General features: G+C 40.7%; 1 protein-coding gene across 4 annotated transcripts in view; it reads right to left on the bottom strand.

Annotated features, from left to right (window-relative positions):
* The window catches only part of hivep2a (HIVEP zinc finger 2a), a 118,418-nt gene that overhangs the window by 44,849 nt on the left and 56,824 nt on the right, over positions 1 to 16,745 (bottom strand). For all 4 annotated transcript variants that reach the window (XM_085373657.1, XM_085373656.1, XM_085373658.1 and 1 more), the window contains one exon: positions 14,515 to 14,584. The gene's annotated coding sequence lies outside the window, so the exon portion shown is untranslated. The remainder of the gene's footprint in view (positions 1 to 14,514; positions 14,585 to 16,745) is intronic.

Below are 16,745 nucleotides of genomic sequence, written 5' to 3'. Positions count from 1 at the left end.
GCTTCAATTCACCAAAAACACTACAGTACTACAACCACACATACAACTCCTTTATGTAACTGGTGCCGATTCCATAAATTAATGTTTCGCAACCCTGCCATTACTTTATAACGCAGTATAGGAAACACATTAACATTTGACCTGTACACTTAGAGAGAGGGGTCAAGAGGCAACTGAAAATTATGTGAATTAACTACTAGAACATTTGCAGCCACCACACATCAGACTACTTGAACACCTCAGAAGATTTTAAATGCATTAGTACACTATTAGTGTACGCAACTCAGACTATGATTGGATGGGCTACTCAGGTGTATAAATAACAACTGAAATATTTTTTGATATACATTTCAAGATTTTCATCCACGTTATTTTGTGGTTCTTGATATGAACACCTGTCTCAATAAACACTGTGGAACAAACTCCAGCTCTACTATCTTGGATGGCAGATATTGAAAGAATTGCTCAGGTTGAGTCTTTTGGAGGCAAAGTTAGGGAGGCAAGAGTGAGATGGTTTGGACATGTGCAGAGGAAGGACAGTGGATATGTTGGATAAAGGAAGCTGAATATGGAGCAGCCAAGCAGGAGGAAAATAAGACGAAGGTGACAGAGGTATAGCGTGAGATGGAAGCACGCGATTTACTGTAAGCGGTGTAGCCCGAAGAATAAGGAGACTTGGAGAAGCAATGCCAAGAAGTACTGAAGCTGTTTAGTGTCCCATCACATTTCCCATGACAGGTGCTTCATGTTCTTTTGGCTCATTGGATTTGGCACTGATCTGAAGCTCTGTTCTTTATACATCTATTTGCACTGGCACAGACTTTCTGCTAAAGAGTGACACAGAAGAATGTTAAAAAAATAATACAATAATACAGTTTAGAGGAAGGATGGTGGAGATGGCTTGAATCAACTGGCCAACTGAGGTCTTTCTGTGTGGAGCGTGCATGTTCTTCCAATGCTAGGATGAAAAAAATCAATAGATATGATACGGTTTATTTTTCCTCCATGTGTGGAACTTAATTTAAAAAGAATTAAAACCACAAACAAATTAAGTTGAGTTGTTAGTCAATTTCTTGGTCATGAGGAATAAGAACAGGAAAACACAAAATAATCAGAGCGTTATTTTGAAAGGAGAAAGAAGTATTTCTTTCTTCTCTTCCAGCGTGCTAAACATTTTGATCCCTTAGCTCTCGAGGTCAAATTGTTCGACCTCAGATGTCCAGCAAGGGGAGCCGTCACACGACTCGTACTCGACTCGGCCAAACACAAAGAGGAGAGATTCAGGAATCTGCATTTGTGCGATTGTGTGTATTTATGAAAGAGAAAGAGAGGGAGTGAGAGCGTGAGAGGCTGTTGTATTAAGCCTTTGTTTTTCTCTCCACAGTCTTTCTTTGTTTTAATGTCTTGATGTCTTTTGACCTCCGCCACCCTCCCTCTTTCTCTCTTTTTCAACGACTTTCAGTCATTTCTGGTTGACAAAAGCAGGAACAGTTTCCATCTTTCCCTTTTGCGTCTCTCTCTCTATCTTTAAGTTGGAGAGAACCATGGGGAGAGACTTTCTCTCAGCTTTTCATCCTTCTCAATCCTTCACTTTCTCACTCCTCTGCTCTCTTTTAATCTTTCTTCATTTTTCCATTTTCACATCTTTCCTTTTCCCACTCTTTCAATTTCTTCCTCATACTCTATATCACTGTTTCATACTTCACTCCCTCCCTCTCCTCCATCATCTATCTCCTGTTTCTATTCATTCCTCTTCTTTTCCCCCTCCTTCCGTTGGTAGTAATCATCCCTCACCTTTTTCCCCATTTAAAGTTACACTTTCTGTCGTCTGTAGTTTTAATTAATCACACGACTCGTTAGCAAACTCTCCCCCTCGACTGTTAATTAATCAGGTTTCTGGCTTAATGAACAGTCTAAACTCGTTAAACCTGTTTCGCTCTTAATTAGACCGTTAGCTCGGGGGTCTAACACTCCGACAAGACTATTATCCACTACTACGCCTTAATGGCAGCCGCCGTGAGTGTGTGCGTGAGCGTGTGTGTTAAGATTACCTCACTCTCTAATGGGGCTACTCAAATATTTATAGGGCAGGAAGCTGAATGGGAAGAATGATAGCGCTCAGGGAGACAGCAGACACTGAGGGAGTACATGAGAAGACTGATGCTGCCTTCAAGTGCTCCACGTAAGTTCCAACTTCCGGCCTCGGAAGTTGTAAAGATATGAAAAGCCTGAAGGGTCACAACACACCTCTCCTCCTTCAAATGTAATGTGGACATCAGGTTGGATTGGTGAATGTTTCTAAATTAACGATGGCGGTTATTAGGACCAACATCACCCCACTGTTGGCTCACAGAAATATATTTGCATGGCCGTTATTTGCCCACATATATCAATAAAACATAGCAAACATGCGTGGCACAATTCTGCTACAGCAATAAAAAAAATCAACAAGGGTAATGCTTTACTCTGTTGGACTGATACTCGTGTTTACGAAGTTATCTGCTGACCACAAAGGTGTTAACATAGCTGTGTACTGTGTGAACAGAGTGTCCAGTTAGTTGTCCCATGATGTCTAATAGAAACTTATAAAGGCCTTTTGTATGTTATACCAAAGGGTAATCTGATAAATTAAGGTAGCAGGCAGTACTTACCTGCAAGGGAGATTACAATTAAGGAATTATCTTAATTATCTGAGGTTGCTGGAGCAGTTTATATGAGAAAGTGTATGGAAAAGATGGATAATGCGACACCACTCAGTAGTTTGTGAAGTCCCATCTTGAAGCCTCAAGCACACTCCCTTTAATTTTACACACACAAACTAAAATAAAGTATCAAAAAACATAAAACCCCATTTTGAAACCTCACGCGATGACAGAGCTGGAAGTTACCCCAAAGTCCATGAGAGAGTGGTGCGCTAGGTTAGCAGCTAATGCCAAATGTTAAACGCTGGCCTAGTTAGTAAGCTTCACTGACCAAAACTGGAACGCCGACTTATTTAATGGGCTTTTAGTCCAATTAAACATGCAGCAAGCCATATTATTGGTCAGATAATTGCATTGAAAATGCTCCAAAAGGTAGAAATAACCACAAGCAGTCACACTCCTAATAATACACAACTTTAAGTCTTAGTAATTGAGAACATGGTTTAAACTATAAGCCATAAAAAATACACCCCAGTAAACTCACGAAGAGACTGAAAAACGTTTTTCATGCAAGCCTGTTAACATGTTTATCTCTGCTATAAATTTCAGCACTTTAACATCAGAGTCTGCGAGGGCTGACTCACTTTTGAAGCCAGCATCACATGCAATTAATAAGAACGCCCTAACACCCTCCGTCTATTTTAATAAAACCATTACCTGAAAACGCTTTAAATATAATAGTTTTCACCAGACTAGCATGCTTTAACTAGCAAGCTTGCCAAGGAGAGGATGTCATCCATGAGTTTTCTACTGGCGATGTTTGGATAGCAGATTCAGTCTCAGTCTGAGAACTAGTCTTAATTCTAAAAGTCTTTGTTTCAAGTTTACAATGGGAAAAATTGTTTTCAGGAGTCTGAGTGTAACAGAAGCATTTTGCTAACACACCTATCAGGACATTGTGTGCATGTAGCCTTAAGGTCTGAGCTGCTGAAAGGTCTCACATTCCCTCTGTAATTTTAGACAAACACAGTAATATAAAGTGTCAAAACTTGTAAAACACAACAGAGTATGCTAAAGTATCACAGCAATAAGCACTGGAACAATCTGCTGAGGACCATTGGATGTTTTTCCGCTTGTTTGGCAGGGGAAAGGTTGGGAAATTTACAAAAACACAAATCTCAGTGATTTAGAGCTGCATTTAGAGCTGCAATTTAGATCAGATCTGAGTCCTGAATGGTTGCTTCGTCCTTCGGGCGAATCAAAACAGCTCTGCCAAGGGAATGAGGTAATTCCACTTGTTTCCAATTCAGTTCACTTGTTTCAAGAATTTTCTGGCAGCAAGTGTAAGGATCTTAATAGAAGAGGAAAACAAAGGCAGATTGCTACATGTAATTAAAGAGCCGAAATGTGTGTAAACTGGCACGTGATTGAAAGTAGGTCATGACACAAGTGGCACAACATTGGAGTGACCTCACCCTCATTCAGAGATTTCCCCCTTCGTGTAGAACAAATGGGACTTTAAGACCCTTAATTATGTTAAATGACTGGTTGACGGTTATCTTTAGCGACACAGGAGGCAGAATGACAGGCAGCAAATGAGAGAGATGGGAGATGACGGCATCTCTGTGGTATCTGGCTGGGGAAAGTTGGAGCGATGACATCACACTGTCAAACACACACACACACAACACAAATCCACAACGGAGAAAAAGCATGAGGTCAAGGTGTTGTGTTACACTGATGAAGAGCAAGGGAAGACGAGGATAGGAAATGAGAGTTAGGGGAGAGAGAGAAATAACGTGAGGGATAGCCGGCGAGAGAGAGAGAGAGAGGAGGGAGAGAGAGAGAGAGAGAGAGAGAGAGGAGGGAGAGAGGAGGGAGAGATGTGCTCTGGCTGCTAAAGAAAGAACAAAACAATAAAACATGAGAAAGAAGAAAGATGAGGGAAAATAGGTCAGCATTAAGTCAGTGTTGAGGGACTGGGTGGAACCAGATGGGAAACACATGCTGTGAAGCACACACAGAATGAGTGTGGGTGGAGCCTAATGATGATGACCTATTGACACCAGATACATGAATGACACCCTTCCTCTTTACTTCCTCTCCTCCTGTCATTCGCTCTTGAAAAAATATCTATCTGAACTTTATCACTATCAAGCCTGTGGAATTCTGGGTATCTGAGTCCCTCAAGAATTTTGCAGCAAGCCCCTTTAATCAGTGCTGTAACTTCACAAGAATGCTGCATTCAAGTCACATGGGAGAGGGGGTAAATAAGAGCTACCTGTAAGAAAACAGTGATTGCCTAACTTTCAACCTGAGAATAAGATAAGGAAAGACTTCCCAGCCTATTTTCAAATTCTAAATTGCAATACTATTAAAATAATACCATAAAAACACATATTCCAACCAGAAATACTACTCAAATACATCTATATAACTGCTCTGAACTATAAATTGTAAAGAAAACACATAGTTTTAAGTCACGTGACTGGAGCTGAGGCCTGTCTGGAAGAAGTCACTGTTCAGAGCTGCTGGACACTTGTTACAAAGTGACAGTGTCAAAGTGCTTAGGTATTGAAAACAAAGCACTTGTATGAATGTGTGTGTGACTGAGTTGTAGTGAATAACAGTTACGTTCAATTTTTGTTTTTGTTTCAAGCTACGAATGTTTAAAACATAAACCAAAGGTAAAAATAAAAACTGAATGGCACATGCTGCAGCAATTTCAATTACTAACATCAGCAAAATTCCTGCCAAAGCTTAATTTTAGCAATGTTGGAAAACCCTTTCCTTTGTTACTGCTGTCTAGATGATCACATACGAAAATAAAGAGCGTAATATATTTCAATCTGGAGTTGTAGATTGTTTTACTGTTTGGGGTTTGCAGGGTAAAAGGGCCAGGGGCTGCTGTGAAGAAGGACAAATCGGTATGATTTAGTGCTGATGTTTGCACTGCAGGTTAAAAGAAACGTTTTCACGTGCAGGGCTCTCTTTGTAACAGGTGTGAACTAAGTAAATGGCTACTTACTGCACCTGGTTGAAAAATTATTCAGCACTAGAAAAATAAACCCATGAGTAGAGGAAAGCTCATCCTTTCCTGAGCTTTCCTGTAATGATGTGATGTCACCTAAAACTCTACCTATCATGTCATTCCATGTTATGTTACTGGATAACAGAAACATTACATGACTTAGGACTCAGATCTTAATTTATTTCTATTATTAATTTAGACTGTTTATGTCAGTGTTGAATACCCAAAGGTAAAGAGATAACACTTCTATTTCCCCAGTTTATTACCGTCATATCAATAAACTACACAGTTAAAATTTTCAGCCTACTGGCTACAATAACTAGTATTAATTGTCAGTAATAGTTCATATGGCTGAAACCTGCTTATTTTTCAGTTCATTAAACATTGAAATGACACGATTTGGTTTACCATTATTAAAAATGTTTTATGAATTGAAACTTGAGAAACTCGGAGCTGCTGTTCTGGTCTCAGAGGTGAACTAACAAAGAAGAGGCCACAATAATAAACACTCTATTACAGTTAGAGAAATCTAAATGGCTATGTAGGCTGGTGTGGTCTAGCTTAAAGCCACATTAAAAATAAATTAAAAATGTCAATGCATTTACCAAATATCTGGAAAACTGTTTACATGACCTTAACATATAACCCTATTTCGTAAAGAGGGTACTCTGTGGAGATCGGATCAGGTCATTTCTGGATGTGCCAAAGACAAAACATCTGTAGAAAAGTTTTGCACGTCACAGTCAAAAGAAATTAACTCACACCTGCTATTGAATGAACACCTTGTGGAATTCAGGTGTCCTGTCAGTGTTGTTGCTCACACATGGGAATGTGTGCGTGGTTTGTCTTTGTGGAGCGCTACTGGGCGTATACATCTTTGCATGTTTGTTTTCTTAATCTTTGCATGTTGTTACCAGTGTGTGTAAGTGTTTCTGGGTGAGGATGAAACAGCATGACACCTACGTTTTATTGTCTTTCAGAGCCGCTGAAGCGTGAATACCTGATTGTCTCCATCGTGCAGAGAAGCCAGCCCTCGACAACTGTGGCCGTCACACTGCGGTGACGGTGCCAACGTGTGTGTACGCGCATTAAACAATACACACTCTCACACACCCACATAGGTAGTATGTAAAGATGGGCACACATCGCAATTAAGGTACAGTTCATTCACAGCCTGTGCAGTTAGTACTTTTTATAATAATATAATGTATTAGCATAAAATACCCAACCTTTGCAAGGGACTGCTGGGTTTACATGTCAAAGCCCGCAGCTTTTCACATTGATGACATATTGGTGCAAGATCCAAGAAATGAAACATATTACAGTACAAACTCCTGACCAACACTGAAACCAGTCTCACTAACAGTATGCACCAACTGTTCTTCATCCAGGTGGTGTTAACAGTAAAATAGGCAAAGAGTAAATTTATCGCTGCTCCTTGATTATTTTAAACTGCCTGCATCTTTTCTAGCCTAGCTGACCATTCAAAGTATTACCACAAGCAGATTAACAGAAGCATTAGTTTCAGTTAGTTTTCATTTTAGCTTACGTTAAGGTTCACATGGACATTAATTACAACTTAACCTGAAATATACACTTTACCCTGCATGACTTGGCAGGGTGACGTTTTGTCGTAGCTCACATAGCAGTGAAGAAAACAACAATAGCCCTACTGATTTATGCTCACATGGCAATGACAGGGCTGACACTACTAATGTATAAATACATTTACTCCTTTTTAGCAAGAAAGCAAAGTAAATCGATCTTACTGACAGCTCAGTTTGTACAGAGACACCTGATTTCCGTCAAAGACAGAAAGAGCACCGTTCTACTTGAAAAACCCTTCTCCTCACATATAAAGGCTTGAACAACCAGCCTTATCTTAAAGACCTCACAGTGCTGCATCACTCCATTAGAGCTCTTTGCTTTCAGACTGCAGGATTACTTGTGGTTTCTAGAGTATTTGTTGGAGGCAGAGCCTTCAGCTTTCAGGCCCCTCTTCTGTGGAACCAGCTTCCAGTTTGGATTTTCTACTTTTAATTAGGCATAAAACTTTCTTTTTGATGAAGCTTATAGTCAGGGATGGATCCTGAACCGTCTTTTAGTTACACTGTAAAAGACCTAGGTTTTGTTTATACACCACTCTACATTTAATCATTTGTTGTTATTAATCTCTCGCTTGCCTTTTGTCTTGACCTGGTGCTCTGACCTGAGCCTGGATCTCCCGGATGTTTTTTTGTACTTTATATACAAAAAATTGAATTGAAATAGAAGAAAGTACCAAATGAAGCAAAAATTAAAAATTAAACAAGCTTAAGTGTCCTCAGGTGATAGACAGTGATTTTTAAACTGCATTTTGAGCCTGCTCGAATACAAATCATATAAATATCACATCCTAATTTCGTAGTTTATCATATTTTCTTTCATGTGTAATGAAGTAGATTAGGATTCAGAAGTGGAAAACTGTACTTGTGTAAAACTTGAGTAATTGTGATTTTTGTGATGCAAACATCAGATTTCCAACCAGCTTTCCCATTTTTTCCTGTCACCACACATCACAGCGAGCTATCGCCTGCTACATCACAAATCTGGATCCTTGTAGACATGTTTCCTACAGCTTAAACGTGTTATCAGGTACCATAAAATAACACATTAATTCAAATTCCGTCTGATTCTGCCGAATCACAAACTCATTAAAGTGCTTCAAGCGCTCTCTGCCACTGCTGTGATCCCTGCATCATCACATGTGAAGCTTTCCGTGTGGTATTTGCATGGGAATAATTTGGGATTTTCCACACGTGCCACTGATGTGGTCCCTCTGTAAACACACTGAAAGAACTAAGCAACAACCACTAATCATATCTGGTCGGAGAGACGTTGCCAGCTGCTTCCCTTGTCAGGTGTCGTCAAGGCCATTTGTACGTCATCACATGTATGCTCACCCCAGAGAACCTCTTTTAAATCTTCCACAAACATTTTGCATGTGGCAGGATTTTTTATTAAAGCATGACATTTTTCCCCCTCATTTAAGGAAACCTAAGCTGTTCCTTCATTCAATTTTATTACAAACACATGAACTGCACAAAACAAAAAAAAACCAAAAAAAAAACTGCTAAAAAAACCAGCCGGTCCAGTTCTGCAGGATCCAAATACCTCCACAGGTGTGACCAGTCGTGATCATACCAAACATCATGCACATTTAGACAGAATAACAGACGTCTCCTCTGTAAGCTTTAAGTCAAACAGCTGACTCGAGGTTTACTTCAAATGAGTCAGTGGTGGATTCTGGGAAAGGGTTTGGTAAGGATGACCATGACTGATGGGAAATACATGTACACACACCCAACACACATACACACACACAGTCCCAGATTGTTATGTATTTTATTGCTTTGGCAACATAGTAGTGACAGCCGTGCCAATGATGGATGTTTGAATTTAACTGAACAGAGGGGGAGGAGAGGGGGAGAGACACACACACAGAAAGATTAAACAAAAAGTGAAACACAAACAGAATTATATTCAAAAAAATAACCAAAGGTACTGAATACTCAGAGACCTGTTTTTTTTTTTTTATAGTTTCCCATTTCAAAATACAACCACACGAACTGGGCAACAGTGGAGAAGAGGAAACAGATGCAGCTTTCTTTTCAGACCCTGTCACATGTGTTCTTCTATACCCACGAGGACTCTCAGTGACATGCCCAAGCTTCACCATCTGACCTCTAACCCTTAAACGTAAAACCAAATCAGGGTTTTAAATGAAGATGAAAGAAGTGCAAGAGCACATGCTCACATTGTTGCATGCAAACGAGAATAAATATCTTCTAGATTTACAAAATTATCCATTACCTCATGGAAAAAATGAAACACTTAAAAACTTAATTTTCTGCTGATGTGCAAACCCAAAGCTTAAGTGATTTTAGTGGCACTAAGCTATTATCATTACACGTTAACACAGAAACCAAACCAGCCTCTAGGCCCGCACCCAGTGCTGTGTTTCTGGGTCAGCTGCAAAATTATCAATTCCCTCTAAACCCTGGACCAGTCCCCAGTTGGTCAAAAGAAAACTCAAAGATGTATTTCTAACACATGTAGTTATTAGCAGCTTTTTCTGATCTTGAAGTTCTGATCGTTTTTAGAAAGTTCTGACCTGCAATGATAATCGCTCCTCGTGGAAACCACTTCAGTGTCGCCAGCATCCAGTTACATATCCAGCAACTTCTTCTTATCACAAATTTCTGGATTTCAGAAAACTCCCTCATCACCGCAGAATAAGGAAGTGGCTCAATGACATCATTTCTGATTGACCAATAACTGAAATGGTGCGATGTCATGTCTACTTTGCTGTAAACCAGCTGATTTTCATGAAATGTGGCTGTGCTGCTTGACTAGTTACACATTTTTATTCACCACATATGTGCCACCACCATTACTGTACCTTTCTGTTGTATGCTGATACAGTTTAATAGCGTACAACAAGGCTGCTGTACAGTACTGACCCTCGCCCATTATTCATCCTGTGCTACTGCGCGCTCAGCAAAATGCTGAAGGTTACAGCTGACTCAAGAAGGTGCTATAGTGGGAAATAGTCAAATTAAAGCATCCCACAGTTGTCTGCAGTGCACTCCGAGACTCAGTCTCTTGAGTCTCACTCAAAAAGGCACAAATATTTTATTTTTATTTTGTGCAATATAACAAATACGTGTGAAACAAAAGATTACCAAGTAATTACCCTGTACTGGTAACTGTAGCAGTGTACAATATTACAAGTACAATATTTTTCTTTGTATTAGAAGATGGTAGATATTAAAGTACATGGATTTTGTAAGCTAGCATGCCTGGAAAGTCTTGCATGGAAACAGAAAAATGGGCTGGAGCTTTAAAAATAATTCTCAGATAAGACTGGACTGTCCTTTAAAGCCCACAACAGGCTAACCAGTCAAATCAAGGAACAACGAGCCATAGTCAGCCGAAAAGGGTGAGAAAGGTGCAGTCTGAAAAGCTTTAAAACAGACAATTAGTGGCATCTTTGAAAGGAAAACGTTCCCTTCTTCCCAGAGACACATATGTAGATGGAAATATAGACACAATGTTATACAACCACAGCCAATCAGAGCAAAGTGAAATAAAACAACGTGTTTAGGACAGATAAAAATTGATTAATCAGATCTCGAGATAATGCAAAACTACTTTTGTAAATTTGTCCAACAATAAAAATATTCATCCCAGGACCACTTTAAATACTTTCCACCGCTGGTATCTGTGATAGGTGTTTGGAGATGTGCCGACAGTGATCATGACAAAGAGGATGACTCAGGTCTCCGAGGCCTAGGTCCTCATCAATAGTAGGAAGTAACTCGAACCCTATGGCCTCAAAAATCTTTCCAAGTAACACATGAGACACTATTTATATTTTTCCAAAGAAGTCGTTTTTATTTTTCTCACAAATATATGGACAGGAGTTTGGTTTAGAATTACTCTTCATGAGACCTCAAAGGAATAATCAGTCAATCAATCATCATTTTAATATACTGCCCTGCACGTTTTTTCCCCCTCGTCATTCTGGCGTGGCCAGAGTACATTTATAACCCTGCAGGGTTCCCAAGCAGGATCTAATTATCTAATTACGTCCGTTTTGACCTCGAGAGTGGCACGCATCTCCTCTGTCCTTGAAGTCACCGTGCCCGGTCTCTCAATTTGGCATTTAACCAGCTGATATTTACATCCCTTAAAAAGGCCTGGACCTTTCAAGGAAACAGGACGCATTGCTTGTTTTCCTTGCTCTCTGTAAACTCCTCTTTAGGGCTACTCAGCATGTTCGGCTGAGTAGCCTTAAACATTGTTGTCATCACTGTCAAGTTTGCTCAGATCTTAATTGACAGCAGATGCTCGCTTGTTCTAAATCTACAACAATCTGCTGCTTTTTACGAGTTAATATTTTCAATACTCACAGCTAGTTTAAAGTTACTATCCCAGATGTCTGCCACCTGTTTGCTTTGCGTGCATTTCCCCTCTCTGTCCGCATGCAAACATGTATTTCCATTTAGGTCGTTGCTGTGCATGGGGGCTGCGAAAACAAACTGGATTTATTCTGAAGTTGATATCAGCGCAGCGGGATGCCTGACTTGCCGTCTCTGGAGGTTGTCGGGGCAACTGCATCCTCACTCCCTGTCAATAAACCGAGCGTGGGTGAATTTACCCCTGAATTATTCTGCTGTTTAGTTCTATCTAAATACTGCGGTGACCCGTAATTTGAGCCAGTTCAAATTGTTTGTCATTGCCGTTTATTTTGCACTCTGGACCTCAAATTTGCAACAAAACTGCACCAAACAAACTCTCGCCTCACATTTTGCTGGTGAATCACTGTCTGTTGCGTCATTTGATCTCTTGTTTCTGTATGTTTGGATTATTGTGAGCGAGTACTGTGTTGATGAAAGCCATATTTCCCACTGGGGAGAGTAAAAAAAAAAATCCTCGAAGCCTCGACCCCGAACACCTCTTTTTGCTTTTGTTACAGTGCAAGCATTACCCAACTGGGGCAAAACAGCTGCAACAATATCAGAGCAGAGACAGAAAAGCGGGGAGGGAGTAAGGAGATAGAGGGACGGAGAGGGAGAGAAAGAGGAGGTCAGCGAGGTTCTATTTTTATCTTTCCAGAGTTGGGTCTCAGCTTGAATGGACGTAAAGAAGAATTGTGTTGAAAGGCGCGTGCATGCAAATTGTTTCATAACCTTGGCACGCAGCAGGCTGCTGAAAGCCTCTGAGTTTGTGTGTGTTTGTGTTTGAATTATCAGAAAACACTTCATCACATCTTCGCTGTGACATAACTATGGCACATCTTCTCATTGCAACATTTTCTGTGGTGCAACCAGGTCAGGAGGGTACAAAACCTGAGAAAGCTAACGCTACATTATGATCCATAAAGACATTCAAAGGTTATCAATAAGATAAGAGAAATAATGTGTAATCAGAAAGAAAATAAAGTGTAACAATCAGAAATAAAGTTTGAAAAGAAGACAAAAAATACTATAAATACCATAGAAACCAGTGTAACCAGGGCAACAAGAGCACAGAAACTCGAATAACTCGTTTTGCAATATTAACTGTAAAAACATGCTAATATTTTCACAGAGATCCATCAACAAGTTCAGCACCACCCTGCATTGCTGTTTAACTGAAGAATCACGGATCCCAAACTAATCGCCGCATCGGCATCGTGTCCACACAAGACGCAGGACGCTGGATCGTGAAGCAGTCAGACAGGATGTAACCACCTCCGCTGCACTCTGAAACACAGTATTTCCAGTGGCTTGCAATGAGCGGTGGTAGTCTGCTGCTGCGTCAAACACAGCCTGCAGCTTCAGAGATCTCATGTAAATTCTATTGAAAGTTGAAAGTTGATCGCTCTGTGACGAATGTTCGCTTGGCCAATAGAAACAAGGCAACTAGCCATCAACAGGCAGAGAAGGCAAACAGGAAGCTGATCTGAACTGACTGAATACAATTCTGCATTTTCACTGAGACCACAGGAAAGCAGAACTGTATCTATTAGTGTGTCGCAGCTTGGAAACCCAGGGTTGTAATCACAACATTTTAAGGCTTGCGGTTAGTTCTCACTGGCCAACTTATAGATTTGCATGTACTCCATGCTCAAGCCAGAGATGAGCCAGTCAGTATGAGATTCACAACAGTGTTGAGCTTCTACACTTGTGGTTGGATTTTTCAACACAGCAGTAAAACAATGATCTTAACTCTTCCCCCCCTAAAGATGACATTTAACGACCTCACCAGTACCCTCAGTGACGAGATCTGACACCTCAGCATATATAGGTTGTGCAATTTTCCAAGAGTAGCGTTAGTAAAATGTATAGGCAGAGATCAACCTCTCTAACAATTCTGAAATATGAAAGAAACTGCTGAGTTCAGAAAAGAGAAACAAGGGTTAGCCCAAGTAGGCCTCCAAAGGGAAAGGGTTACATTTACAGATGAGGCATCCAAAGAGGAGGCTGATTGCCCACACAGCTTCTACTTAAGTTAGCTCCACGTGAAGGTCAAACCTCTGCATAAGCTGTAACAACAACTCAAAGCTCCAATATTCAGTCCCTTTCAGTCTTCTGGAGAATGACATGTGATTGGAAATGTTCTCAAAATAAGATCCTAAGTTTGAATTGTATGTATTTCTCTTCTAATTCGGGGAGATTTGAGGCTAAATGCAAACCTGAAAGTTCATCAGTTGTTCAGAAACTATTAATATTTTTTTTTCCCTGTACAATTCAGTGTCACGTTGCTCCAAAACATATGGTCATGGTTGGGTGAGGAATAGTTATCACCAACAATTACCTAGACCTCAGAGGGTTAAGCAGTCATCGTCACTTCAAATGCCAAAATAACAAAATAATGTTTTACAATGGAAAGTCTTTGCAATGTCCCTCCAGTCTGACTGTATACAGGTGTTTACAGTGAAACTGAAAATTCTTTCCTCAAAGAAATTTCCTTTAAAGCGGATTTATGTTCTTTCTAAATGCAGCATTAAATGTTAAACATGCTGCGTGGAAAATCCAAAGGTTAGAGACACAAACCTGAATTACCCTGACTATTCAAATGTGTTTGCGTACGAACGGTTTGATAAGTGGATGGAAACAAAGCCTTTAAGGAACATTTTTGGCCCAAACACACTGCTCTGATTCACACCGGTGTTTATTAAAGGAAAAACTCATCATCGCATCTACAAAGCCCACATTATGCAACACAAACCGCACAGTCCACTGTCCAGAAAAAAAACCTTGGAACGTCTAAAAGGCCGTCATGAAATCAGGATGAGATGCCGGCACGGCTTACCTTTCGGTCTGCGCTCTGTCAGACTGGTTTCAATGGGAGTCCCGACAGAAAGTGTCCTTATGTGGCCATCCTGTGAGAAAACACACATGACAGCGATCATTAGTGTGAGATCATTCATAAAACAAACAAACAAAAATAGCTGTGACAAGATAACAATATTTTTCCATGATGCATAGAACATGTTAGCCATGAAAATGTGTAATAAGTTTCAGTTATCAAATGCTGTACAAACATCCTGTAGCATCAGCAAAGGGCCCAAAAGGTCTGTCTGCCTTTTTTGCATTTCCAGGTGTGAAATCAAGGCTCTTTATACTGCTCATGCCTGCTGTGCCGTTTTTAAGTTTGTCTTTTTATAGAGTTTATTCTTGTAGATTCAATTAGAGGCTGCTGTGTGTGTGTGTGTGTGGGGGGGGGGGGTCCTGTGTATTTTTCTGAGAGAGTCCAGTCACAGGAGTAACAGGAAATAAACAGGATGCGGTCGAGGAAGTGGTCACAGGAGGTGCGAAGAAAAGAAATCCTAACCCTTTTTAGTGTTGTAAACCCAGACAACAGGAAGACACACTAGAAAATAGAAGAGAGGAAGAAAAAATAGTGTTGGATGGACAGAGAGAGAAAGAGAGCCATGAAAGTCGGGGTGAGAGAGAGATTAAAAGTAAGAAGGTGACAAGATAAGATGGGGAGAGAGGAAGAAAAAAATGGAGAAAGGCAGAGGAGCTGGAGAACAAAGGAGGAGGAGAGGAGACAGGCGGGGAGAAACCTTAGAAAAAGAGGAAGAGTAGAGAGAAAGACAATAGTGAAAAAAAGAAATGTGGAGTGGGATAAGAAGGTGAAACAAAAGGAAAGACGTCGAGGTTGAGAAGATGAGGGGGAGAACAAGATTGAAAGAAAAGTACCAAAAATAATAAGAAGAGTAAGTACAACAACGACAGAGATGGATGGGCGGGGTTAGGCAAACAGAGTGAAAGAAAGCTGCACAGAGAGAGAGCACGAGAAAGGAGGAGAGGAAGAGCTGAAGAAGGAGAACGGGAGGAGGTGAAAGAGGTTGCTGCACAAACATGGAGGAGACAGGTGGCAAAGGGAGGGCCAGACAGAGGAAGCAAGAGAGAATACTGAGGGGAGACGGGAGGATGGTGTAAAGACAGAGGCGGCAGTGGGGGAGAAAGAAAAAGAGGGAGAAAGAGAAGAAAGAGGAGGGGACAGGCAGAGGAAAATAGAGATGTGTAAACAAGAAAGAAACAAGGGTGTAGAGGAAAGAAAAGAAGGGAGACGAGAGAAAGAATGAGACATGGTAAGAGGGGTAGTGGGGAGCAGGAAGTAGCGAACAGAAAGAGGAGGAAGGAGTGAGTAATAAGGGGGAAGAGAGGAGAGAAAGAAACCTCTCAGACAGGAAAGTTCCTTCTATTCATCTGATTTGTCGTTTCGGTGCCACATGGTTTCAAATATGGCTGAGAACGGAAACACACGCGCGCGCACGCAAACACACACCACATATACTATTTACACACAAACAAGAGCGGAAAAGACCAAAAGAAATCCAAACACATACCAACAACGTAATAGATGGAAAACAACAAAACACATACACTGAGAGAAAAGTGTACAGTCATATGTGTCACACACACACACACACACACACACACACACACACACACACACACACACACACACACACACACTGTGTTTGGAGATCAGATTTTTCCAAGTCGTCCTCTTGCTCCAGTCTGCCAGGAGCGAGGCAGGGAAAAAATTACGACGACGTTTTTTCTGTTTCATGTCTGTCAAAACACACGTGCAAACACACACCGCACACACATGGCGAGGCTGACTCGTGTGTTTCCATCCGTGTGCATGCATCGAGGAAAACAAAGTCAACCAGCTGCGCCGGATCGAGTCTCTTTTATTGGACAATTCCTAACAAGATGATCACACTTAATCTACAACGCAGCCTCTCTGCATGTTTTAGCCATAATCCTGTTAGGCTGAGTCCAGTGAATGATTCCATGAGAGCCTAACATGAAACCGATCAGCTCCACTTATTGATTGTAAAACCATGCCTACTGCTACACCTGATGAGGAAATTCATTATGCTTCCAGACTCACAAAAATGCCAGAAAATAATATTTAAACCAGCTGCATCACTTCTAGAAATAATCATTTTGTGCCATTTTGCCCCCCAAAAATATTATTACAACTGGTTAATCTGCATTTAATGATCTTGCCTGATCAGTCGT

Source organism: Diplotaxodon limnothrissa, linkage group LG15, assembly GCF_057381915.1.
Source record: "Diplotaxodon limnothrissa isolate DT_005_m linkage group LG15, D_limnothrissa_male_GT1.1, whole genome shotgun sequence".
In the NCBI taxonomy this organism is placed as follows: Eukaryota; Metazoa; Chordata; class Actinopteri; order Cichliformes; family Cichlidae; genus Diplotaxodon; species Diplotaxodon limnothrissa.
The sequence above is the reverse complement of the archived record's forward strand: the minus strand, read 5'-3'. Positions and strand labels throughout refer to the sequence as shown.